The sequence below is a fragment of the Thunnus albacares genome, chromosome 15 (genome assembly GCF_914725855.1).
Source record: "Thunnus albacares chromosome 15, fThuAlb1.1, whole genome shotgun sequence".
Lineage (NCBI taxonomy): Eukaryota > Metazoa > Chordata > Actinopteri > Scombriformes > Scombridae > Thunnus > Thunnus albacares.
The window spans coordinates 3,722,756-3,749,624 of NC_058120.1; the positions used below are offsets into that span (position 1 = coordinate 3,722,756).

Below are 26,869 nucleotides of genomic sequence, written 5' to 3' on the forward strand. Positions count from 1 at the left end.
AACCAACTCCCCGCCTCTTTGCCAAAGCAAACTGGCCTGGCAGTGCCAGCACTGGGCTCAGTAAGCAGGGTTCAAACAGCTGGCAGAGATGTTGGCTATCAGTGGCAACTATCCACTTGACCTCTGCATGTTCAAGCAGAGAAGATCACAAGATGGAAGCAGTCATCAATTATATGGCAACGAGGCAGCCGTCATGGGGTGTGTGTGTGTGAGCAGGACACAGAGACGCAGGGCATCAGTTTCAAAAAACCGCAAGAGAGCCAGCTCGAAGGGGCTTTGTGTGAGCAAAATGTTTGCGTTCATCAATATGCGTGTGTGTGTTTATGAATGTGTATGTGTTACAAGCAGTGCTGCTGAAAGCGAGGACTAAAAAAGCCTTGAGGGGCCATGGGGAAATCTTGGGCCCCCATGACCCCTCCTGTGGCTGGGGCCCAGCTGTGCTGTACTGGGCATCTGCCAGCTAGAGGACAGATCTGTCCCCAGCCACACACACACACACACACACACACACACACACACACACACAAATGAGGCTCACACAATGTTAAAAAGACACTCACATCCAGACTAACATGTGCACCCATGTGTCTCACACACACAGATCATTTGCAGTGATCTATCTGTTTGTTTGTTTCGTGGGGGCATATCCTCTTTGAGCGTGATAGAGGGCAGTTGTGGTCTGAGGAAAATCCTCTCAGTGCATCTCTCTCTGAAGGAGAAAAATCAAATCAAATAAAATCCTTTGTTTCCCCAACAACAAACCCAGCAGCCATACTCAACAATCACTCACTCCAATGGCTCACACAATTGCCAAAGCGATAACATCCTGTGAAAAAAGGAAAGAAAAAAAAAAAAAAGACGACTACATAAAAGATTTCCCTATAATGTGAGACAACAGCATGGGAGCATTTCAGTTGCAAATTTTCACTCAGGTAAAATATGACCCTGTAAAGGGGTGTTGTTTCTCCTTGCCAGGTCCAACTTCCTCCACGCTAACTTTACTTACACTACATGGACAAAAGCTTGTGGATAGCCGAGCATGACACTCATATATGATGAACAAGTGTTTCCAAAGTCATGGGCATTAATCTGCTGCTACAACAGCCTCCACTTTTCTGGTTTCAGGCTTTCCATTCAGTCACAAGAGCATCAGTGAGGTCCAACACTGATGTTGGGCGATGAGGCCTGACTTGCAGTCACTGTTCCAGTTTATTCCAAAGGTTCATTTCAAATATTCAATCTGTTTGACTTCAAAATTTACATTGTCTATGTGCAACAAACTGTGCCGTGTTATCAAGAAAAATAGGTAATTGCTGCCCCCTATGCTAACGCAATAGATAAATATCATAGAGTGCAATTTGGATCAACACCATAAATGGAAAAATCATGGAAAAGGGTAATGCTGTTTTGCTTTGGACAGAGCCATGATAGTTCCCCCCTCTTTCCAGTCTTAATGCTAAGCTAAGCTACTCGACTGCTAGCTTCATTTGTAGCTTACACACATGACAGTGGCATGGATGCTGAACAATTCCTTTTTCCTTATTTGTAAAGAAGGGGTCCCGCCTAAACAATTAAAAACAGCCCCAGAAATAATGGGTAAGATAGATGTATATACTTTTGGCCCTGCGGTGTATCAGCTATGGGTAATTAAGTGCTCTAGTTACTGATGGAATGATGCTATTTAATATTGGCATGGATTAAAAACTACCTGTTAGCATTTGTCCTTTAAAATATTGTCCCATGCACAGGTAACGGTCCGCTGGAGCTAAACTGAACATCCCAAAATACATTCAGCAGTTGAAATAACTTTACTTTCTGGTTTTGTTTCAGTGGATGAATTCAGCAAATATGGTGTGGTTCTGTATTTGCCACAGCTCCTATTTTAGCTTCTGACTGGCTTCTACTTCATAGAAACGGTAGCTGAAGCTCATGGGTATTATAGTATTTAGGGCCATCCACCATGATAAATTATCAAAAGAAATCTGATGACACATTAGTGGAAGAAATGTGATTTCTGAGAAATGAAGTTAAAATTATTCAAACTGACAGCCATGAACTGTTAGTACTGTTAAATTATCTGTGGTATCTGAAGGTATCGTTATAAGAAAACGTGGAAATGTAAAATCCACAGTGGGGAGAAAAAAATTCAGAGCAGCAGTACCCCCCCCCCCCTTTCTCCCTTTACAACTCTATTTACCCAGACCTGTGATACATGCATGTCTGCATTTTTATTTCAAATATAAAAAATTGAATGTTTGATCAGTATTTTAGAGTGAGTTGAAACGTCTTTGCTTCCTTTCTTGAGTTCTTCCACTGACTCATCATGCTGCCACACCACCTTTCTTTTCTCTGAATGTAACATTTTGCAGGTACTCTATGTGATTGTTGCCATTCATCCGCTGAACAGAACTGACCCGTCACACCTCCCTTTCAACGTGGAGTATTTGTACAAAGCTGCATAAACACACATGCACCCACGCACACACAGACTCGTATAGAACATAATTATACACACTAATTTGTCTCAATATGTAACTTGCAATACTAGAGCCAGTAGTGACAATACACCACCCTTATTATTGGTAATAGCAGTGAGAGGAGGTTTGGGTGTTTGCAGAAATAAAATGTAAAACCATGCATTCTTGAAGGATTCGATAACCTCTGTTGATATTAGTAGTTGTGGACCTTATAATCACTGACTGAAGGTTAGAGTTTAGCCTGAATTTTATTTACCACTAGATCACTGGCAGGGCTCCATCCACACCAACAGTGGACAGCATCCAAATATGATACTGATGGTGTGCCAAGAACCTTAAAGTCTAACAGGGGGGAGAGAGAATTAGCGTCATCCCTCCATTCTTGCTCTCTTTGTAAAGTGCCAGGTCTATTTGTGGGAAAAATAGATGTCACTGTGTGTGTGTGTGTGTGTGTGAATGGAGACGTGAATTAGCGCTCAGGTGCTTTTAGCCTCCGGGAGGCAGGCTGATTAGAGAAGAGTAGCAGAGTGGCCTTCAGTGCCTTTCAGGGTGGATGGGTTGACCCCCCCCCCGACAACCACTATACATATATACATACACATAAATACACACACACACACACACAAACAAGAAGTTCTTTCTGTGTGTGTGTGTGTGTGTGCAAGTTTCTGTGTCACACACACACTGCGCTTCTCTTTTAGAACATATCTCCCAGTTGTCGCACGAGACGAGCGTTCCCTGTCACAGAGGCTGAAATATTTATAATGAGAGCGATGAGGGGAGGCCCTGAATTATTAAACATGAAGGGAGGGGGGGCAGGATGGCACTAAATAATCTTCACAGTGTGGCATCCCTCCCGCCACACACACACACACGCACACACAAACACCTTTCTCATGTACCTACTATAGCGAGTGGACAGAGCAGACCATGCTGCCGTCCCCTCACCGCTTCACCTCTCCAGGCAGCAGCAACAAAACCATATGTTTCAGTGTGTGTTTGTGTGTGTGTGTCAGACGCCCCTATTGCCAGGCTGCATAGCCAATGAGATGGTGACACTCACCGGTGTATTTTACATATTCATACACCCCCTTTAGGTATTCAGCTGTCATCAATCCAAATGCACAATAGGAGCCGGATCAAGCAAACACACTCAGGTCACACACTTCGAACGCAAGGCACTGCTATTATCACGGCCGTGTTCGCCACAGTTCATACCGCCGCGGTTAGCACAGGCGCGGCATCTGATTTCCCCTGAGGGTCTCCACATAGCTCTCTCTCTCTCTCCCAGGTGTTTATTTTGTGTCTTTAAATCTGCGTTGTGCCAGGTTATTATGTAAAAATACAGACATGTTATCAGTCTGAATCACAAAGTGGGGCAACAACACAGAAAAGAGTCCCATCACCACTGAGATGGCGATACGCTCAAATTAAAATTCTGCTTTTGGGGAAAGGTGAAAAGTCACCATTTCCAAATGAAATGGGCTTTCATCAGGTTAGCTAATTCTACACATTGAAATATACACTTTTACTTAACATGCTGGTTTCCAACCTTTTGGGCTCATGACCCCTTACAATGAATTCTTCTCATAATGCCCTGATACAGATGATTTGTCAGTTGTACCAAAAAGGGATTTTGTGATTCCTTCTCAGATTGTTTCATTTTAAGGGTTGTCAGAGGCCTGAAGAGTTTTTGAAGGGAGATAATTGGCAAAAAACTATAGCAAAAGTCAGAAAAATAAATGTTATTTTCTTTGACAGATTTATTATTATTATTATTATTATTATTAGCCTTTTAATCATGTTGTAAACCCTGAGATTTATCTTAGGGTCCAGACCTCATGTGTCCAGACCACCAGTTTGAGAACCACTTCCTTGAAAAAAAATAAAAAATAAAAAAAGGAAAATTAGGTAATATCAAATTCAGCAAACTAAGTTGGAGATTATTTTTTACAGTTTTTCAATTGCCTCCTACCACCTTCTTCAACATTATAGCACATGAACAGAGAAATTATAACCAAAAATTTAATGTAATAATGTCTGGAATGTCACAACTTCGACTGTCAATCAACATGGTGCTAAACTCTGTTTCCTTTCCCAATTTATTTTTTGTTTAAATTCCAAATTCTGTGAAAGATTACGTATTTCTCAACTTTTTGACGGTTGGAACAATTAGACCCTTCATTGTGTACCAGCGTGACACCCTGTTCAAGTTGGAAGTACCTCAAATTTCAGAAGAAAGTCACCATTGAAGTGCTGTTTTCTTGTGACTTGATAGCAGTCCAAATCTGTACATAGGAAGTGTGAAATGGCAGCAAGCGGTGACGGAATTTTGAGGACATTATTACTCAGAAAACCTGAGGTGACATTAGTAACTCAGTCAGAAGGAAGGATGCTTTACATGATTCAGTCTAAAAAGATGACTGCGGTTTTATCTAAACTTCTTTTTTTAAAGAATCCTCAGGAAAGAAGAATGAACAAGGGGATTTTCTCTTATGTGCTCCCTCTGCGGTCGCCCCCACATGACTACCAGCCACAGATGGACAGTGCGGCTCGCCCTCCTCACGTTTTCTCACGTTAAATTGGTCTAGCTGAAGTGTACGCTCTGAGACGACGGGCGAGAGCTCTTTGGGGGATCCTGGACCAGGCGATGAGGCCACCCGGGACTGGTCAGGCCGAGCAGAGAGAAAGAGACGGAGAGAGAACGAGACAGGGAGAGAGAGTGTGTGTATAAGTGTGTGTTTGTACGTCCTATTATCTGCGTCTCCTCAGCATTTTGTGAAGGAACCAGATGGGGTCCATTCACACCACTCTGAGTTCTGGAGGCTCCCTGCAGCCACTTCTTGTTATCTTTTGTCACCAATCAAGTGCCATTTTCTCCCTCCTCCTCCTCCCCTCCCCTTTCTCTCCTCCTCCCTCCTTTTCCTTCTTCTCATCCTCCTTCCTCTCTGCCTCCATTTGGGGCCGCCAATGTGCACAGTTGATATTTGCAGTTTTATCTCAGCAGAAACCTTTGTAGAATGTCTAACTTATTCACAAAACCTAAAGGCTGCTTAGGTTTTATATACAGTTATGGACTATTTTTGGGGAGGATAAGTTTTCTTGCTTCATGTGAGCTCCTTATTGTAGGTGGGACTGTTATTTCCTGTGTGTATATATAGCCTGTTTTCATTGCACATGGATATTTGCCTGTCAAAGACCTTGATGGTTGAAACCTTCCCTCATTAAACACTCAGGAGCTATACCATTCAACATGTGGACAAACTCTTCTTCCAAGGGTGCAAGTAATACCATGTTTACACAGTCCTTAAAAAGTACAAAGATCCATCAGGACTTCACTTCTGGGGGCACTATCCTCTTCCCATCGGCCCATTGGCTGGGGTTCCCAGACCTGAGGTCAGCAGCTAGATCTTTCTTGTTCCATAGGTACATCTTTAACACTTTAATGTCTGTTCGCCAGTCGTATACTTTGATCTGGGGCAAGATATCTCAAAACTACTGGCCAGTGTCATGAAAATTGGTGTGAATGTTCATCATAACCTGAACATGATTCCCCTCATCTGTCCTTAAGTGCTGGAAGAGGGTCAAATTTTCCCCTTGATCAACACTTTTGTCCATGACAAAGTAGCAAGGCCAATGGCTGGAAAATTTATGAAATCTACTGTGGATATTTATGGTTCCCAGAGGACCTTTACCACAGTACCACCACGAGGACAAAATTTCTACTTGTAAACAAGAACAATCAAACACAAACATGTTAAATAGAGGATACCCTTTTAGTTCTGAACTTTCCTCTGTAGGCCACCCTTTGTCAAAAATGTCAACTTTGGACATACAACCCAGTATGTGTTTATATAGGACAATTCCACATGTCATGATTTATGTCAAGTGTGGACTTTCAGTACCACAGCAGAGAGTAGTGTGCACCTTATGTAATGGAAAGAAAAGGGTGTGAAGGTCAGGGTGGTGGATGGCTGACCAGAGTTTGCAATTGGCTCTCGCTCTTTTGTAGCCATACCATGATCTTCCCATAACATTAACCATACTGTATTGATGTTGTGGAATGTAAGCATATAAAAAATATTGTAAATGAAGAATCAAACATTGTCATTGAAAGTACTTCAGGGTTTTGCAGTCATTTAACATCAATATCGTCTGTGGTGACAAAGTTGGGACATAAGGTATCTCATAATATAAGAGATATGTTGATTTCCAGGACAACTGCTGATCATATTTAACAAAATGACCTTTCTTCTTGTGACCAATCCTTGTTTCTAGCCCAACTAAGAATAGATCTAAGAATAGCAAAATCATCAGTATGTTTAACCTTTTACTTCATCTTTATTTGCATCTTACACAATGCCATATTCAAGATGTGACTGTTACATGTGATATGACGGTGTATCTCGGATACCTTCAACCTGGTTTGTACCTCAAACAATGGTTATTATTTAGCTTTCTTTTTTCTTTGTGGTAAAGGTGTGTGGACTGTTGAAAACGCCAGGGACAATCATGAGAGTATCTAAGACATGTTATCAATAAATGAAACAAAACTATACTAAAAACCAGTGTTGCTTTAAGGATTGTAATGAACATTACAGAGTTTTTTTTATGAAAGAAGCAGATTCCTTATGTTTGGATACTTCGTTCTTTTTATTGTGTACATATGTTTGATGTATTTCTAAGCTACTGTGCTGGATTGGTCCAGCAGCTGTTTACATTCCACTCTTTCAAGTCAAGTCAATTTTATTTATATAGCCTAATATCATAAATCACAAATTTGTCTCAAGGGTATTTACAATCTGTACAGCATACAACACCCACTATCCTTAGACCCTCTTTGCAACGGTGAAGCTATGAATACTGCCTGTTGAATGGGAATCAGAACATTTCAAAGAAATACCTTGACATGAGAGGTAAAGGAGAGTGGCATTCATGTAGAAGTGTGAAGACTCAATGAGTGCAGAGTAAAACTCCCCATCTACTGTATACACAATGTGTTGATATAGTATGTGTGTGAGAGAGTGAAAAAATGTCTACTGTATATAGACTAAATGTGGGTGTTTTGAACGACTCTCCTGACTAATCAGAGCTCATTGTTTTACATGGCAGAGAACAAAGGCTGTGTGATTGCTGTGATTATGGTGAAACCATAGGAGAAACAGAACTGAACACCCCGTGGCAGCCACGCCTGCAGGAAAGAGAAGATCACCACTATCATAAACAATGTGATCGTCATCACCACCACCATCATCATCTTCACATTCATCGTCATCAAATCATCACCATTATGATCATCACGGTCATAATCGCCATTTCCACCTTCATCATCACTTCCGTCATATTCACGTCCGTCATCATCATCACATCATTCCACAAGATCGTGATAAAAACAATGTCATCATGGTTACCACAGTGTCATCATCGTTCATCACTGCCACCTTTATCATTTAATAACTTGACCTTGGCAAGTTAGCAAGCATTCACAGTGAAAACAGCGCTGCGGAAAAAATAAATCTGCTACAGTTATTGGTGAGATAATGAAATACGGTCTGTGAAGTCCAGTTTGAGATCAGTGAGTTTGAAGGCTAATCAGATCCAAAACACTGCACAGCTGAAAGGATTTTAAAACTCTGTAAAGTTTTGATGGTAACAATCATTTTTTCCTCTGTCCTGAAGACTGCAAGGTAAACAGTAAAATTTGCCATTAAAATTTGCAATGTATTCCTCTTGAATGCATTGCAAATGCATGCATTGCCCCATGAAGTTACAATGCATCGCTTCGAGATTTGAGCCAGGCTCAGTTCTTGGCACACCACCCTGCTTTTCCTCGGAACCCCCACTGTGTCAATGCAGTGGTCTCATTGAAATTAATGAGAAGGCTGTTTTTACACAGCGCTAATGTTGGTATGCTTTAAACAAAGCGTTGGAAGATCATCTAACAGCATCTGTAACCCACTCTCCAATAGGGACCTCCCTTCCTTCATGTTTAATAATTCAGGAATCAGGGAAGCTGCGGCCACCAATTTTTGTAACTTTCCAAAGAGGACATTCATTTCTACTTGCATGCAATGATTAGCTAGGTGTGCAAGTAAGATAGGGTTTGAACTTCTCTCTCAGCTGTCTTTTTTTATTTGTCACATAACTATTGTGCAGTGCTTCTGTCACTTTGCATGTGCACTCCAGAGTGCAACACCAGGAATGCCTTTGATAAGAGACTATCCAAAAGTGTGGAATGTGGACATATTTGGCCAATGTGGACTTTTCTGCATGAAGTTGTGTTGCATTGGTTCAAAATGTGAGCCAGATTCAATTCTCGCTGGACTATCCTGTGTTTATTTTCTAGGCCCTCTGCATCTGTGCAATGCAGTGATCTCATTAAAATGAACGAGAAAACGTTTTTTTACACAGTGCTAATGTGAGTCTGAAAATGGCATCAGTATGATTTAAACTAAATGCTTGGCAGACCGTCTAACAGCATCTGTAACCTACTATCCAAGGTAGAATCGGGAGAGCTGTGTTCACAAATTTTTGTAAATTTCCGAAAATGCCATGATAGAGTAAAGAGTCAAAGTTAGACAAAGTTTGAATGATTCATTGTTTTGAGGCAACAAAGGGCTACAAGGAGGGAGATCAGGGAGGCAGTAAAAAGAGCCTAGATTAAGACTGCAGGCTTTTCATCCCGCCTTCGAGTGTGTCCATTCAGAACAGGTATAAACACTTGCCTTTAGACGTGGTCAAAACTAGATCTAGTTTGTTTGAAGCATACTGGAACTCTTAGGCACTTTAAGTAATCTTGCTTGAGTGGTCTGGGTTACCGCCTCCATTGATGGAGAAGCTAAGTGTTTGTTTGGCTGGGAACTTTCCCCACCGTCAGCATATAAAAGAGGAGCAGATGGAAACATCTGTGAATGATACAACTACAAGGGAGGACTCCCTCTCCCAGCTATGGATGGACAGCATTGTATATACAGTACATACTTGTGAAAAGCCTCAGCTTCTGATCACATTGTTCCCTCTGGTTTCTTTTTAACTGCATGCAAAGTGGTTGTTGCTTAGTATGCTGGATGCAGAACATCCATCTGACACAGGAAGAGAGCACAAGTGTTCAGTGAGTCTTATCCTGCTGTAGATGTTGTTCTCGATATGATGTTTACATGGAACATAGAAAAACTTGATTTTTAATCTCCCTGTATACATGATAAGAACATTATTCAGATTTCTGATCACTATCTGTGACTCTTTGACATCCCTGTCAGTCTAATTCCTGTAATATCTTAACAGTTGAATATGGACCTACTTTGATTAATGGCCGTCTAACCACTGCAGCATTTTAACTCTCTACTTTGGATTTGTTTTCTCTGTAACTTTCACTTCTTTGTGTAGATTATAATTACATTGTTTATCATGAGATTTATTTCTGACAAATGTCTCTATGAGGAGAGTCCTCGATGCACTAGCACAAACAACAGACAGAAACATGCAACAATATGCTAGTGCTGATGTAACTGGAGTAGCCCAGCTAGCATATTCAGGTTTCTCAAAATTAGATTAGACAACATGCAGCAATTTAGCAGTAATAAGGAGTAAGGAGAACAAAATGTGACACAAGGGAGTCATCTACAAAACATAATTTCCTTTACTTTTAAAGTGCTTGTCAGGCCTCTCTCTTGGTAACCTGAACGTCTTTGTTGTAGTGTTGTAGGCCATGACTACAGGCCATTGTAGCCTAGTGTTCTCTACCTTATGTCACAACAATTCAAACTATTCCTGCAAGTGAAACCGCATTTATTCTTCTAGGTAATGGTGTGTGGCAGTCCTGCCACCAATGTTTCTGGTGTAGGAGATATTTGTAGATAAGTGTGGCATTTTAAAGTACCACCACAACACTAGCTGGATATGTCATACGTTATCATGTTTTAATTATTACTCTACAGTAACTATGTTTAATGTCCCTCATGTGGACTGGTTTAGGTTACAAGAATGCTCTGGTTAGGGAAAGATTTTGGGAAAACTTGGTGAAAGTGTAGGAAAGATCATACAATTATTAAACCATTTACCTATTAAGTTGATTAAAAAAATATACACAAACCATATTTTCTGTTGCAAATTAGTGGTATATAAAGGTAATTTTAAGAAGACAGTGTTGGAGCAAAGTTTGCCAGGTCTAGCTAATGTCACTGAAAAAGAAACTCATCATCATAATAGACAAAGTAATCATGTTTCCATTCATTCTCTCACTGTGAGAGCAATGAATGTGGTTAGCATAAGGTTTTCAGTGGAAATGGCTTTGCTAGATCACAAAATGACTACTGCTACTGTACGAGAAAAGATTACTGAGCCTCTTATCAGCTTGATTGTTCTTGTGGTCTTAATGTAAGGTCAAGTGTAGATGCTGTAGCCAAAATGTATTAACAGTTGCAGAGCATATGCACATAGCACCATAGCTACACCAGAACCCCTTAGAGCACCAGTATATATTAAGCTTGGACGTAAAGCCTGTATGTATGCAAAGCTAGTTAACATGGAGCTCTGAAACCAATAATGTGCTGTGGAAAATGGCTAATTTTCCTTGGTTCTTATCACTTCTAATCACTGATACTAAGTTGACCAGTTGGACAAACTGACTTATTCTTTAAAGGTCTTCTTATCAGGCAGCTTTCGGCAACAAGTGAAGCAAGCGCCAAGAACAAACGGACAAAGGATCAACATGGCACGCTTACAAGTGTAGAGCTGAGAAAAACCACACTGAAGACATTTAAATACATGTGAGCTGATCTGTGAAGTTTGGACAGTTTGGAGCAGCTAAGCTTTAGTCAAAACAGATTAAAGGTCACGGAACACTTATAGAAGGAAACATAAAAGTGAAATACTGCATAGTGTCACAAATACATTAAGTGTGTGTTTAGCTGGATGAGGCGAGGGGGGTGTCGGTGGTGGTGGGGTTGGTGCGTCCAAGCCTGGCATCCTGTTCTCCAGCGAGGTGTTAACCGAGTGAGAAACGCAGCGCCCGATAGGACGACTGGCTCGCCTCCACCTCCTCCCACCAATGCCACCCTCTTCTTCATCTGATGTGTCAAAAAAAAAAAAAAAAAAAAAGAAAGAAGAAGTGAGGAGCGGCTAGACGGGGTCACCAGGGAGTACAGACAGACACTGAGGATTTACACTGTGCTACTGCAGGGAACAGACACACTGTGCATTTGTATGCATGTGTTCATGTAAAGATATCCCAATATTCTGAAAAGATACTTCACTCAATCCTCAAGGGTGCATGTGTGTGTGTGTGTGTGTGTAGTTCTTGCACTCCTACTCTTGTTTACAGCATTGGAGTGAAGACACCTTAGCTGTAACCTCTTTGATTTTCCTCTTAAATGTACCATTAAGTAGATTAAAAATGATCTTGTTGCAGCACTTCATTGTAGAAATATGATACTTATATTGGGAGGAACATTCAAATCCACCATTACATTAAATAGAAATGTTCTAAATGTTTTATGCATAATTGTATGCAAATCTCCAATGTTCAACCTGACATATTTGGTATCTTTGGAAACTTTGGCATTTGTGCAATGTGGAAGAAAATAGTTCTGCAAAATGAGCTCTTCCTTTTTACTCCTTTATTCTAAGAGTTTTGACTTGAGGGATTCTGACATTAAAGTAATTATTCTGACATTCAAATCAGAAGTCATGAAAATCATAGCAGTCAGAACAGTGATGCTCAGGATTTATATTTCAAAATTCCAAGAATTCAGCCTTAAATCACAGAAGTTTTAATCTCAGAATTTTGATTTTATTTTTATAACTGTGATAGCCATCAGTTTTTTTTTTTTGTTTGTTTCATTTTCTCAAAAATTTCAGATGATTCAGTTCAGATTGGGTTTGAGTTGATGTTAATATTAAAGGGGCACTCCAGCAATTTTACACACGCTTATGTTGCTCAATTTGTGAAAACAGTTGTATAATGTATAACACTGTGGATATGGAGGACTGAGAGAATAATCCTGATGTCATTGTGATGTCTTCAGGGTCACCTCAGCTCAGGCTTGGAAAACACAAATTTATAATAAAAGTTTGCATTACAAACTACGTAGAGCTTGAAAGACCGTTCACTGGACAAGGAGGTCTGACAAAAAGACGCTTTTGAGTTGCATTATGGGAATTTTTTAGGATCCAGCATTTTTAGAGTTTGACCAAACTAGGAACTAAAAGTCATAATGTTGTCTGCTGCTTCTGTTTTCCCCATCCTTTTATAATTTTTTTTAGATCCCTTAAGATAAAAATAAGAATTATCTTAACGTTGAGACATGCAGAGAATGAACATTGCACATCAGGCATGCTTCACAAGTATAAAACTTGTGTGTGTGTGTGTGTGTGTGTGTGTGTTTGCTGGTCCACTGATGATATCCTGTGTGAACTGTACTTCCATCACAGCAGCTCCCCTCCACTCCCTCACTCACTCCACTCTGCTGCTTGTCACTGGACACCAGCCTTCACCAAGGGCACCGTGGCAACGAGATCCACGGCCACCGCCCCCCTCCCCCTGTCCCCGGCCCACGGCCCGGAGCCCAGACGAGTGTTCAGGGGCAGAGCTGATCGATAAGGAGAGGCTGAGATATGCCATTACAGGTGAGGCCAGCCCCTGTGCCATCCTAGCCGCTCCTCACCGCAGCTCCCTGCCCATTCAGCAATATCTGCACATATTGGGGAGGCGGTAAAACAAGACGGGTCATTTATTCTTTCAAGTGTTTTTGAGGTCCTGGGAGGATTTAGGGATCGTTAGGGCATCTATCGTCGGTCTACCACACCCTGCCTTGACATTGTCTGTGGCTTAGTCAAATGAAATTGCATATCGAACTCAATAATTCCAAATTTCTCACTGCTACGTCCCTGTTTCCTGCTATAAGGAACAATGTATCATCGTTGAGCACTGTCAAACTGAAGTTTCCTGGTGGGCAAAAGAGGAAAAAAATCTATCATCTTCAGGTCAAGAGAGTACTTATCACTAACTCTGTTCTCTCTGTGTCTGTTCTGCCCACACAAACACCTTCCTTCCCTCTCCATTACCACACCAAAGCTAAACAGCTAAGCATCCCCTCCTCTTCTCTCCACTCTCTCCATTTTCCTTCCCGAGGAGCAGCCAAACAAACGGTGGCTGCAGCGCCTGTCAAACGTCCCTGTGTCCTTTCAAGTTTGACTCAGAATAATAACGGTAATGACGGGTGACGTGGGAGTGGATAGTTATCGCCATTTAGGCAAATAATAGCTCTTAATGCCAGTGCTAATGGGCAAAAAATTGATTCCCTTTTTATCCAGAAGAAGGAGTGCAGTTAAGAGCACTTGTGTAGAGTCCCTCGGCGATAAAAGAGCCCAGACTGGCTGCTGCTGGCAGCTAATGGCTGAAGCATCGCTGTTGACTAAGTGGCATCGCAGAGCTGGGTGACTGTCCGTTTTGTCTGCTGGTTTTGCTGAATTGAGGTTAACAAGGTTCATTAAGCATTTGAAGGGCAGTAATGGAGCTGTGAAAAGTCATAATTGGCAGATTTTCCTCTTCATGTTGGTGGAATTTTCATTTGAAAAGGCAGGTTGTCTGTATGTGAGGTATAGTAGGTGTCAGCTCCTGAACGGAGACAGGAGCGTCAATGTGTTTGTCCTGATAACTCAAAGGAACTTCCACAGACATTTTGGTGGGTTTCCTTTCAAAGTGAGAAAAAGTTTCTCACAGAGTTTCTGGAAGATAGCAGGGCCCGCATTTATGAAGCATCTCAGAGGAAATCAGTCCAGACGAGCCAAAAATTCTCAGAGCAACACATTTGCAACAGGGATCACAACTAACACCTTCAGTAGTAATAAATCAAACTTTGATGCTTCAGATAATGCACAGATTCATTCATCTCCACAAGTTGCATTCATGCAAATATGTGAATGGATTCATTAATTATTTTAAATGATCAGTGGCTGGGCTATGATATTTTAGAGACATGTTCATATTGTTATGATGTATTGGCCAACACTGGCTGAAATTAAATGTATGATTTAATGTTCTCCATTTAGAGGTGCTTCACAACCCGAAAAGGTTTTGCACCATCATTGCTGCATATTTGCAATATCTTGCAAAATATATCCGAGATATGCTACTATTTACATTGTAAAACTATCTGTGTGCTGACTAGAATATGTCACATGGCTGAATCAAATGATGTACCATTTTTTAGCAGCCCAGGATTCAAAGAATTACATTCATATTGGACGATTTTATCACTAAAATCTTTGTGTTTTAGTTGCCTAACCCTAACCATAACCTACCCATAGAACATTTAGAATGATCTTCCCAAACCTTAAACATGTGTTTTTTGCCATGCAAAGATATCGCAGTAGGAATTTTAAAACAACTTAATTGAAAAACGTTAACACTGAATGTAATCCAGGGTGTTGCAGAATTGTCCAATATTTGTGTTCATGTCTGGTGATACGGTTGATTTGAATTGTATGTTTACTTATTAAGCCATGTGAGTGGCTTGCCAGGGTGTACTTACAGTCTACTATGCAAGTACCTGACTGGTAAATATCAGCATGACATTTAAGCTATTTTAATTTTGGCATCACATGTTTGCATATATAACTAGATAGTTTAATTATCTATATTATTTGTCTGTACACATAATTTCACCATACATTCACAGAGAGAATGTCACACCATCTCCTATGAGTAATCCATCTCCTGGCTGAAAGTAAGTGTAGTAAGCCTTATCAATAACTCTCAAGTCCTACTCTGAGGTAGGAGAGATTTTAGCCCAACTTTAACTTTAAAAGACCAGTGTGTAAGATTTAGGGGGATCTATTGACAGAAATATTGGCAGAAATGGAATATAATATTCCAATATGTTTCAATTAGTGTATAATCACCTGAAAATAAGAATTGTTGTGTTCTCGTTACCTTAGAATGAGCCCTTTATATCTACATAGGGAGCGGGTCTTCTTCCAAAGAGCCCGCCATGTTGCACCACCATGTTTCTACAGTAGCAGAATGGATAAAACAAATACTGGCTCTAGAGGGCCTTTCGTGTTTTTTGCGAGTTTCGCAGCGACTGTACGCGCTTGGAAGGGGAGGGGTATACAGTTTGTTGCAATCTGCAACCTCACCGCTAGATGCCACTAAATCCTACACACTGGTCCTTTAAATGCAATTCTCTAGAGGATTTCTGTGATGCTTGATACATATGGGCTGTGGTTACCAGCTTTGCAAAAATAAATATGTTCAAGCACATGCACACAATATGCATTTTGGCGGTTTTTAAACTTACACATTAAATGTATTTCTACTTATGTTGTGTCACTTCCAATGTCAGCAGCCTCTTTCAAATGTCTCTCCTTCATATGCTGGCTGGCTGCTGGAGCCCGGCCTGCCTCCTCTTGTCCTTGGCTGGCTGGCAACAGAGGACATGTGGCAGACCAGGTCAGCTTTCAGGGGCTAGTGGCTGGAACTTGAACTTGTAAAATTCTTTAGTAGCAGGAGAGCCCCTCAGGGAGGCTCATATCAAAGGGGGGCTCCTTTTACTCTTCCTCCCCTCTTCACTAAAGAGGGGGATCTCTGTACTCCTCCTGAGGAGGGAGTAAAGGAGGGGTCACCAAACAGTGGTGAGCTGAGGTCTGGACAATGTGATTTACAGCAGTGTAAGTGATGACATATTCATATTGAAACATGCTGAGTGCAAAATGATGCATGTCAATCAATACTGAGGAAATGGGCCGTGTACTCAAAGTTTTTGCCTTAACACATCGTTTACTGACTTTGTGCGTATGAATGTACATGTGCAGTATGTCTGTCCCTCTGTCTTTAACTCTCACTGACAATGCATGTAGCACACACAAGGTTACATAAAGCATATGTAGCCAGGTTAAAAATACCATATATTGTAATAAAGTTTATAGTTAGTTAAATAATTAAAGTTAAAAGATACATCATAAATATGGTTAAAAACAGCTATTTCCTAAAAGATTAAAAGGTTCAGTGGAAAAAATAAGTTTAAAAATATGCAGAGGTATAGTTATAAGTATTTCATTTTATTTTGAAGAGTTCACGGTCGTAAAAGGAAGTAGTATTCCAGAGTAAGTTTAATACTCGTCATTCATTGGTTTAAGTGGGTTGGATCACACAGGTGTAGAGAAAGAGAGAGAGGAAGTAGAGTGTGAGTGAAAGTCATGTAACTTGTCGGACTGAATCGCGATGTATGCGCACTGTTTACAAACAAATGTGTAGCTGGTGTCTGACATTATCTACCCGACAGTCTATGCCAAGATACTCATGCTGCATATTTTCTGCGAGCAGCTGAAGATACTTCTACTCGAAGTTTGTTGTACAGTTGTTCACGTTTGTTTGTTTATTAGCTCATTAGCTGAACGTGTGTTGTTAGCATTCATTAGCACAGTGAATGGACTTGTAGCCACTGTGTAGCTAACCCAGTTTATGCTAAAGGTCTTAGTTCATCGTTTTCGACGTGGAAACCCTGAGGATTTATTGGACAGTGCTATGAGCTACTAAGTCAACATTCAGAGAGACTTTTCACTATGTGGGCCGGACCCGCCATCTTGGGACTTCAGCGTGTATCCTGTTCCTTCCCGGAGACCGAGGCTGGTATAAACGGCATCCTGTTCCCTCCCGGAGACCGTGAGGCTGGTATGAACTGCTGATTGGAGTCAGACTTCATGACCAAGGTACCACATTTTATTTTGTTGCTCTTTGAGTGAAGCGGCCAAATAGTTTTGGGCCTCTCCATTCACAAGCGTCGAATCAGGCCTGCAACGGGGTTTTATTTTATTTTATCTTATCTAAATACCTGCCGGCTTGTGTGTGTGTGCTTGGTGAATGTGGGCCCACAAACTTTGATTTTTTTTTAAATTTAGCCCAGAGGAAATCTAAATTTCACTTTGAGTGTATTGTTTACAGTTGAAGAGAGTTATCGCCATAACTCAGTTATTGAAAGAGACTAAATATTATTTCATTGTTTATATGGGAAATTTTTAAAAGTAAAAAAAGAGAAGTTCATTATTTCTTACACTGAATCCAGTGTAATGTTTGGTTATTTTTTTCACTAGAGGTATTTAACAGTGGACATCAGTGACAGTTTTGTTTAAAGGAGTGATACACCTATTTCATTGCAGTAGTCTAATCAAGTAGAGTACAGTGCATAGATTTAATACAAGGGTTAAGTAAAACAGAGCCTAATAAGTGTGTTACAGTTCATTAACAGTGAATAATGCGACCCAAGACAAATACAAAAGTGTATATAAACAAAAGAAAAACATTTAAGTATTATTTATTATACGTTAAGTTAGTTGATTTAAAGAACTCAGGGCCCTTCCCTGATTAGACTAGGGATAGGTGGGCTACACAGATAATGAAAAAAAATCATCCCTTGGAGTTAATGTTGACATTGCAACAAACAATTTATATCTGATGCTACTGTGTTCAGTGCTGATAAGGAAGTAGAGTGTCCTTTACGTAGCAAGGCAGAAAGAGAATATGTACTAGTTCTTATTGGAGAGCAAAGTTTGCATCAAACACTGAATATACTTCCAGCCTTTCACATACAAATCATCGATTTCAGTCAGAGCATCTTTTGCTCCCTAGTGTCTGTTCTGCTCTTTCAGTACAGTGTAAACCGCTTATAGTGATCATGGTTACAGTGATCAACCACTTAGGCTATATGGATCAAAAAGCTCAGGACAGAATCATTTCTATACAAATGCTGTTTAAATAATTCACTTATACTAATCAAGTAGTCTGCTTACAGTGTTCATTTTGGGTCTTTTCATACATAAAAACATATGGAAAAAAAAACAAAACATTTGAACTACAGTAATTCTATTTTCTTTTTTTACCTTACTCCCATAGTACATGTATGATGTGTAATTAGCAGTTGCTGCACCATTATCAGGTATTGCAGCACACCTCCGCAGGGTTGTGTGGAGGTGCAGGGTGTGGGTGTTTATTTCTCTCTCACTTTCTCACTACCACTGCTCACTCTCCTCATCTACTCTGTAGCTTGCTCGACCACTGCTTCTCTCTCTCTCTCTCTCTCGTTTTTTTAAATGAGTCAGGAATCCGTTAGCAAAGCCTAACTTTACTTTTAACGTTATCAAACAAAGAGAAATGTCCTCCCGTCTTCCTAGTTATGTTTTTGTCTTCCCTCATGGCAGGGTTGTACAGCATTACAGGTTGCGTTTCTCCAAAAGTTGATTCCGGTTCAGCTTTCTTGCTGCGGCCCCCACCCCCACAGCCTAAACGCACAGTGCACAACCCATCTGCTTCGGGCTGGGAGGCTGTGTGCGCATTGAAATCATGACAGGAGAAAGAAAAGGAAAAAGTCATTGTCTCTCAATGAAAAAATGTAGTCTCCTTGAAGCTTATGACAACGAAATGCAGCCGTGAAACAATAAGTTTTTAAACAGCTATATTGAAACAGTCAATAAAATTCAATAAGTAGTGAAGCTGCCCGTTTCATTACTTTATATACATGTTATATATATAATAATGTCAATTAAATGGTAATATGCATGAGAAATTAAGAGAAAGAAAAAATGGGTTAAAATAATCATCCGCTTATAGTGATCAATTTGACCCGGACAGACGTGATTACTAAAGCGGTTCCCACTGTAAAACATTTTTAGCCATGCTAGCAGTATGGCCCTATGGAAAGCAATGTCTGTTGGGGAGTTGGTTGATTTGAAATTAATTTTAGTAAGTAATTAACTTTTCACTTAGCACCATCATCATGTCAACATTTTTATTTGTCCAGTACTTTGCTTTATAACCAGATACCTGCAAAACTAATGATATTCCCATCAGCTGATGGGGAAAGTAGCAAATGTTAGCATGCTACAATGCTACACAAAGATGTTGAACATGGTAAACAACATACTTGCTTAACAGAGGCTGTTAGCATTGTCATTGTGAGCATGTTAGCAGGCTGACGTTAGCAAAGCATCTCTGTATGTACAGCCTCACAGAGCTGTTAGCATAGCTGTAGACTTTTAGTCTTGCTATTGTGTATCAGTGTCACGTTCTGTCAAGTCATGATGCTGCAATAATCAGAATTTGAGCAGCAGTCATCAGGAGTCAATTGTTATTCTTTTAAACTGTTACTCAATTATTTCAAAAATGTTGACAGTTGAGATGTGTATCACAAGTAAAAAGACAAAAAAATATTTGTTGTTTTTTAACTTCATGTCAAATAATTTCCTCTTTATTTCTGTTACAGTATAGATGACATGCCATCGGCAGCCGTGTTAATATGGTATGTTCTCACTGTTTCAGCTCTTCTAATACGACTGTTAACTTGGAATAATAAATTGCTTGTTGATTTCTAGCACCAGGAATTGAAGCTCTGTGGTGTAAAATTCTTCTTTTCACTTAGATAACATTTTTGTGGCTGAAGCTTGCCCACAAACGGAGCATAACATTATTATTAGCAATTTTAGGGGCGTTGAGTATGCTAATGATAAAATCTCACTCACCTTCTCACGAACAGGTGACATTCATCGGGCTGAAACAAGCGATTCATGACAAGTTTGTGCAATTAAAAGAGTTTGTTGAATCTGACTTTGAAAGCTAAGTAAACCTAACAGAAAAAAGTGAGAGGTTTAGGAGAAGAATACGAAAATGTTCTTGCATGAGGCCCAATGTCTCTTTGTCTCTCAATAGTCTCTTCTTTGCTTTGTAGAAATTATGTAGTACATGTTGTCCATATATGTACATTATATCAAAGAGAATTCTCAGAAACATATTTCTCATTAGAACCTTCCTGATTAGAGCTGCTACTGACAAAAGGAAGCAGCTCAAAGCTTTATCACATCCACAATAGTATATACTACAAACAGAACTGTCATCAGTGTTTTCCATTAAAGCTGGACAGTCTGTGCATTAAACACATCATACACCACAAGCCATGAAACCTTGGAGGGAGTCTTAATTAACAGTTTGCATGTTCCTTTTGCCTATAAAACATGTAAGAACACAGTGTTTGTTTTTCTTTTCTTCACAGTATTTAAGACTTGCCAGACATCATCCTTAAAATTGTTATTTTCCTTTCTGTGGTAATGTCCCTCTCTTCACAGAGAGACATATCTTCAAACATCAGGCTGTTTCCATGTCTGAAAGTGATACAGCTGTGGACTGATTCTCTTTTTCATTGTGCTCTTAACTGTTTTAGCAGAGGAAGAACTTTTCAACCTGGTAAAAATATTTCATAGGTCAGATGTGAAGATGAGGACAGAAGGACAGAAAATCTGCAAGCAAGGATCAGAAATATCCACTTCACAATGTAAATTAGACCAGCATAGTCATCTCAGTTGTATTTCTAAGGGATCTTTTTTATTTTTTTATTTTTTGCAATTTTTGAGTAAGAACAAAGGAAAAAAAAGTTTGTCATGCCAAGCTCAAATACAAAAGTAAATCACAGCATTAAGCAAACAAAATAACTCCAGAGATGCATGAAATATTACAGTTGATACAATATATTTTTATTTACAGCTTTCTTATGCTATAAATTCTGTTCTCACAAACTGTTTCCCCAAACCTTTTCAACATGAGTGTCAGGGATCCCCTCCGGACATGTTTTAAAACACATTAAAAAACACTCTTTGAATAATTAACTAGTAATTTCTTATTTATTTGAAACAGCAGAATGACCATCATATAGGGAGACAGATTTTACAGAAAATATGAGTAAACAGTTCCATTTGTAAATATAGTATAAAAAATACAATGCATTATAATAATTAAAAAAACAACAACATTAAAGCATTTTACAAAATTTTGGAGTCAAACATTTCTAGGGGTGTTGGGGGTGATTGTAAAATTCACTCAGTGTTGTAAAGTGACTAAGTACAGTTACACAGGTATTATACCTAAAAACAATTGACTGGTACTTTATGAGAGTGTTCACAATTTATGCTACTTAGCACCTTTACGAGAAAAATAGAACACTTTTTTCTCCACTTCATTTGTTTGACAGCAATGCTTAATAGTTACTTTGCAGAAATTACAATGTTGAGTATTTTTACACCGCAGTATTGCCACTCTCACTTCAGTAAATGATCTGAGTACTTCCACTACTGACTTCAATCATGTATCTCAGATATTGAGGGAATAGTGAACATAATATCACACTTTTATAAATGCTGACCTAAACACAGAGGAATGCTAGAGGAATATTGCTTACTTCCTATATTCTTCCTATGTACCTCATGTGTAAGTGGTAGTAATGCAATGAAATGAATGTATAACACTCTTTTTGCAGTATTGTTTTAATCATTATTAATGTAGTATTACTTCCAAACATCATAATTTCTTGCATGTCTTTTTTTTTAAAGGCTCCCTACCTATCTAAAGTCCCTAAAATGTGTCCCATGTTCTGACCCCATCACCTCTCTTCCTTTGTCTTCTCTGATCATTTTTCTTACTTGAACCTGTCCATAAAGTCCCTCCCAGACACAGAGCATCTCTCTGAGGCCCTGAAGAGCTCTCTTTACTTCCACACCACTATCATAATTCCACATCTGTCCTCCTCTCCCTCATCATCATTTACATTTTCAAATCTGCATTTTTCATATAGATCCCACCTTACTCTAATTTTAATATCACTGTTATTTCCCATGACACCTTTTGTTTTATTATACATTATGAATTTCTCCCTCTCTCTGTCTCTCTCTCCTCTGCGTTACTTTCTCCTGCTCGCTCCCCCTTCCCCTCTCCCTTTCCTCTTCTAATCCCTGTGCCCACACCGCGCTTATGAGCTGAAATATTTTATCAGGTGGAACCCTCAGTCAAACTTATCATTTTAATCTTATTTCAATAAAAAAAATAATCTCTCTTCTTGGCTGTTTGACAGCAGCTAATGGTTTTTCGTTATCGTAAAGGAAACTTTGAGGACTGAGATAGACTGCCAAAAAAATGCAAAAAAGCTCTCCTGTATATTCCTCCCCAGATGATTCATAAAGCATGCACTAAGAGCAGGTAACATATGAAGCAGGAGGACAAAAGCTTGCCACGTGGATTCATGCATGTGTGCATTTACATATTCCTGTGGCCTCTGAAGCTCACTACGACTGTTTTAGAAGCCTGTATTGTGATGCATTGTTTCTTCTTGGTATTCAGAGCCACTCGTGGCACAGCTACCACTCTCACATGTCAGTTTTTTGTCCTCTACCTTCATCAAAATGTCACGAACTTGAGAGCCTTGACACGTAAACACACCCACATGTTACATGACACATGGATATCCCTCCATCTCAGTGGCAGCGTGTGCTGTGTTTTTCTTTGAGTTGGATCTCAAGTCTAATACAATTCTCACTTGCCTTTTCATGATTCAAAAAAAGGGGAGCTACATCCACAGTCCTTGCTCCATGCAAAAATCCATTCTAAAGTCTGACCTAGCAAAATCAAGTGGGTATCCTCCAAAGTTAATACAAAATCCCTCCTTTGGACATCCACAAAGAGGCTCCAGGAAGCATCCTAATAAGATGCCCAATCCACCATAAGAGGGTCCCTTCAATAAGCAACACTTCCACTCTGGTCTTGAAGAGTAGTCTCCATCAAAGTTTGACATTTTGTATGGACACAAAGACGACGACAGGAGCTTACTGTGAAAAATATAATCCACAGAAACTTTGTGAAGACAACCGGTTGTTTGTCCCCTACCACTTCACCTGACAAATTGCTTCACAGCGCTGCCGGACAAAGCCCTAGACCACCCAGGTGATGCTGGCAAAACCTGCCCAGATCCAGACTGTGTCCCCACTGGAGTGTCTCCTGATCCTGCTCACTGCCCAGTGGCATCTGCTACTGATAGATCCAGCAGTAGTAGTGTGAGATCTTATGTCAAAACTGCATCACACATCTCCTCTGCTGCCACTGTCCTCTAGTTGTGGCTGTGGTGGTTCTCGTGACAACCCCTCCTCTCACTTCACTTCGACAAAGCAGCGAACCAGTTCTGCCACAGACAGGTTGGCTCCCTCTACATCCCTCGGTCACCAACAGCCAGGTAATCTGCACTTTTCTCTGCCTCCAAATAGCTGGGTAAGCCCTGCAGCATCATCCACAGTCAATCCACAAATCCTGGTTATTGGCTTATTATCTGACTTCATTGTCAGACATGTCAGTTCCAGTTTGGTTAAAATGTACTGTTATCCAGGTGCCAGTGCTCTGGATATAGCACAAAAGGTGCCATCTATCCTTAAAAGGCACCCTACTGTGAAACGACTCATCATTCATGCTGGAACAAATTATATCTCATGTCGGCAATCTGAACTGCTGAAGGCTGACTTTGTTAATCTTTTTAATGTAATTCATACATCCAACGCTGGTCAGGTTTTCATTTCTGATCCCACTCCTGTGTCTTGTCGTGGCATCGAGTGCTTCAGTAGGCTGCCGAGTATTCACACTTGGTTGTCCTGAATCTGTGCCAAGTACATTGTGGGCTATATAGACAGCTTAAATCTCTTCTGGAATTGTGGCAAACTTCTTGTAAAGACGGTCTGCACCTTAGTGCACAAGGGTCACATCCCCTCATCCGACAGTAAATTACATCATCAAGACAACAAACTACCAGTGGACAGGTATACCAGTACATTTGATCCCACTCACTGAAAAAAAAAAAAAAAAACAAACTTCCATGTTGGTCCTTATCGGCACTCGCACCTGCTATTCCTGTTATGAAAGGTCAGTTAACATAAACAGATGTATTTCTTAAGCTTTTTTCGATAACCTCATCCCCATCATGCTCAATCATACTACCTCACACCCCAGGGACTACCTCACATGCTCTTAATTTTGCCTTATTGAATGTCTCTCCTGACAAATAAGTCATTTATGGTCAGCAAACTGACTGGGGATAATGACCCTGATACCCTTTTTATTACTGAAACATAGCTAGTGCAAATAATTTTTTCACACGGTGCATCACCTCCCAATTATAACTTTCTGCACGCTGCAAGGCAGGGCAAAAGGTGGGGGAGTAGCAGCCATTTTTGAATTTCTTTCTGTCAATCTACAGTGTGACATGTCAGTCCTGCTTCTGATAATGTACCAACCACCTAAACACAACTCTGAATTGTGACTTTGCAGATCTGCTATCAAATATCTGTATTGATTAAACCAAAGTAATTATTTCTGGTGATATCAACATTCACATTGATAATTCCGCACCGTCCACCAGAGTCTGTTTTAATGAGCTATTGCACTCATTTGACTTGACCCAACATGTTATGGAGCCAACTCATCAGCACGGACACATACTTGACCTTGACATTTCCATTTATACTGATATCAGAGTAAGCACTGTCAGTGATGTTGCACTGTCAGACCATTACTGTGTTTGCTTAGGTGTACTCTTAGCTGTTGGTCGAGCTATCACCAGTAGACATGTCATTTCACATGAGATCTTCACATCTTCATCTGAGAGCAGCAGTTGTGATAAAGCCGATTGCTTTAATTCTCCTCTGTTAAACAGCAGCAATAATGCTACACCACTAAGATCTAAAAAATCTCTAGCAAATGTAAAGCCCCATTGAGAAATGCTGAGATCATAAAAGAGCTCAAAAGAGACTGCCAAAAAGCTGAGAGGAGGTGGAGAAAATCAAAACTACACTTTGACAGGGACGTTTTCAAAAACAACTTCAGGAACTACAACAGAAGCTTGAAACATGCCAGAAAAGAACTCTTATTGACGCCCACAAAAATGATCCAAAACAATTTTTCTCAAGCATTGATAAACTCATTAGCCCCTCCCGTTGTTTCCTCTCATACTTTCTCAACTGCCAAATGCAATGAATTTGCATCATTTTTCAATGACAAAATTCTTAACATCAGGTGCAATATCCCAATTAGTAACTTCACTGCTAACTGTGACATACCTCCGGGGATTGCCCATTGGTCTGAAGGTCCATTATTCCAAAACCCCAATAGTTTGAGAAAATGCCCCATTGGACCGAAGGCCCATAGTCCAACAGCCTGTTATCCAGAAAACAAAAGCCCACTGCTCTGAAGTCCCGTTGTTCTGAAAATACACACTCTGGAGTTGGAATTGAGTGACTGCTGGCCTTAATTCTTTACAGACTCCACTAACATATTGCTCAATTTGACAGATAATGTATAAATCATAATGTAAACCACAATGTATAACTTTATATAACTCCTAAAGAAAGACTTTTGATTTCTGCTGATATTTAACTTTAACAGCTCTTCAGTGAAGTTTGCAGTCTGTTTGACATTCCAAAACACCGGTCAGCATGTCCACACAATTTTTATAAAATGTGATTTCATTAAATTAGAGTTCTGCTTTGTGAAACATAAGGCCAAATTTATCAGAAGAATTGAGTGAATTGTGCAGTCTGTTTGATTAGTTAATTCACATTTTAAATGACTGACTTCAACTGTTTCCTATTGTTAGAGGAAAACCTCTGTTAACATCTTGTTAAATTTAACGGAGCCAAGCTTACCAGTAAACATCTATTCCTTCTAAAAGATAACTTATGACTTCTTACTGCTCATAATCAGACACTAACTCATTCAGCAAACATTTAACATAATTCAGTATTAATTTTAGCTCCATGTAAAGTGAATAAATTTGATGTTTCCAAGGTACTGCTCACTTGCCTTAATGATACAGTGTACACATTTTTATAACTGCTGATTTATTCAATCAGAGTTCTACTGAGTGAAACATGATGCCGAATTTAGCAGAAGACCTCAGTAATATAGAAAAAGTCAGTTTTGTCAGGTAATAAACATTATCAATTTCAGATAACCAATAATGACACATTGCCATTATTTATGGGTAGGTGCTCCGATTACGCTTTCTCTGTCATCTTTTGCCTGTAATATCTTAGTGTATTGTGAAATGCTTGATAAAAAATAATTATGTTTTTGATGTGACAATGCTGTGGATAAGGTCTGGTTAGGTTTAGGCAAAAAAACACTTGGTTAGGGTTAGGGAAAGATCAAGATTTGGATTAAAATGATCCCTTGCATGTCAAGGGTCTCTGTATTTTCGGAGCAATGGGCCTACGGAGCAGTGGGCTTTTGTTTTTTTCGGGATAACAGGCCATTGGACCATGGGCTTTCAGTCAATTGGGAAGTTTCGGAATAAAGCACCATCAGGCCAATGGCATGGCACCATACCTCCACCATTGCGTGTTGACGGTCTCCGGCATCTCACTGATGCTATAAATTGACTGAAGTCCTCTACCAGCCCCCTTGATCCACTCCCAGCATCCTTTTTTTTAAATTTATTTTTGATTTTTTAACAGATGACATTTAGTCAATAGTAAACTGTTCTCCTGAAACTGGTATCTTTCCCCATTGCATGAAAACTGCAGCTATTAGACCACTTCTA

General features: G+C 39.9%; 1 long non-coding RNA gene across 3 annotated transcripts; it reads left to right on the top strand.

Moving 5' to 3' along the window:
* Nucleotides 1-2,428: 2,428 nt before the first annotated feature.
* On the top strand, nt 2,429-25,896 carry LOC122998339. Of its 3 annotated transcripts, XR_006407395.1 has the most exons (4): nt 2,429-2,440; nt 16,919-17,189; nt 19,736-19,771; nt 20,592-25,896. It is a non-coding gene; the product is annotated as an uncharacterized LOC122998339 (long non-coding RNA). The 3 variants fall into 3 exon arrangements; XR_006407393.1 differs by lacking the exon at nt 2,429-2,440 and having other exon boundaries at nt 16,656-17,189; XR_006407394.1 differs by lacking the exon at nt 2,429-2,440 and having other exon boundaries at nt 16,656-17,189; nt 20,687-25,896.
* Nucleotides 25,897-26,869: the final 973 nt, after the last annotated feature.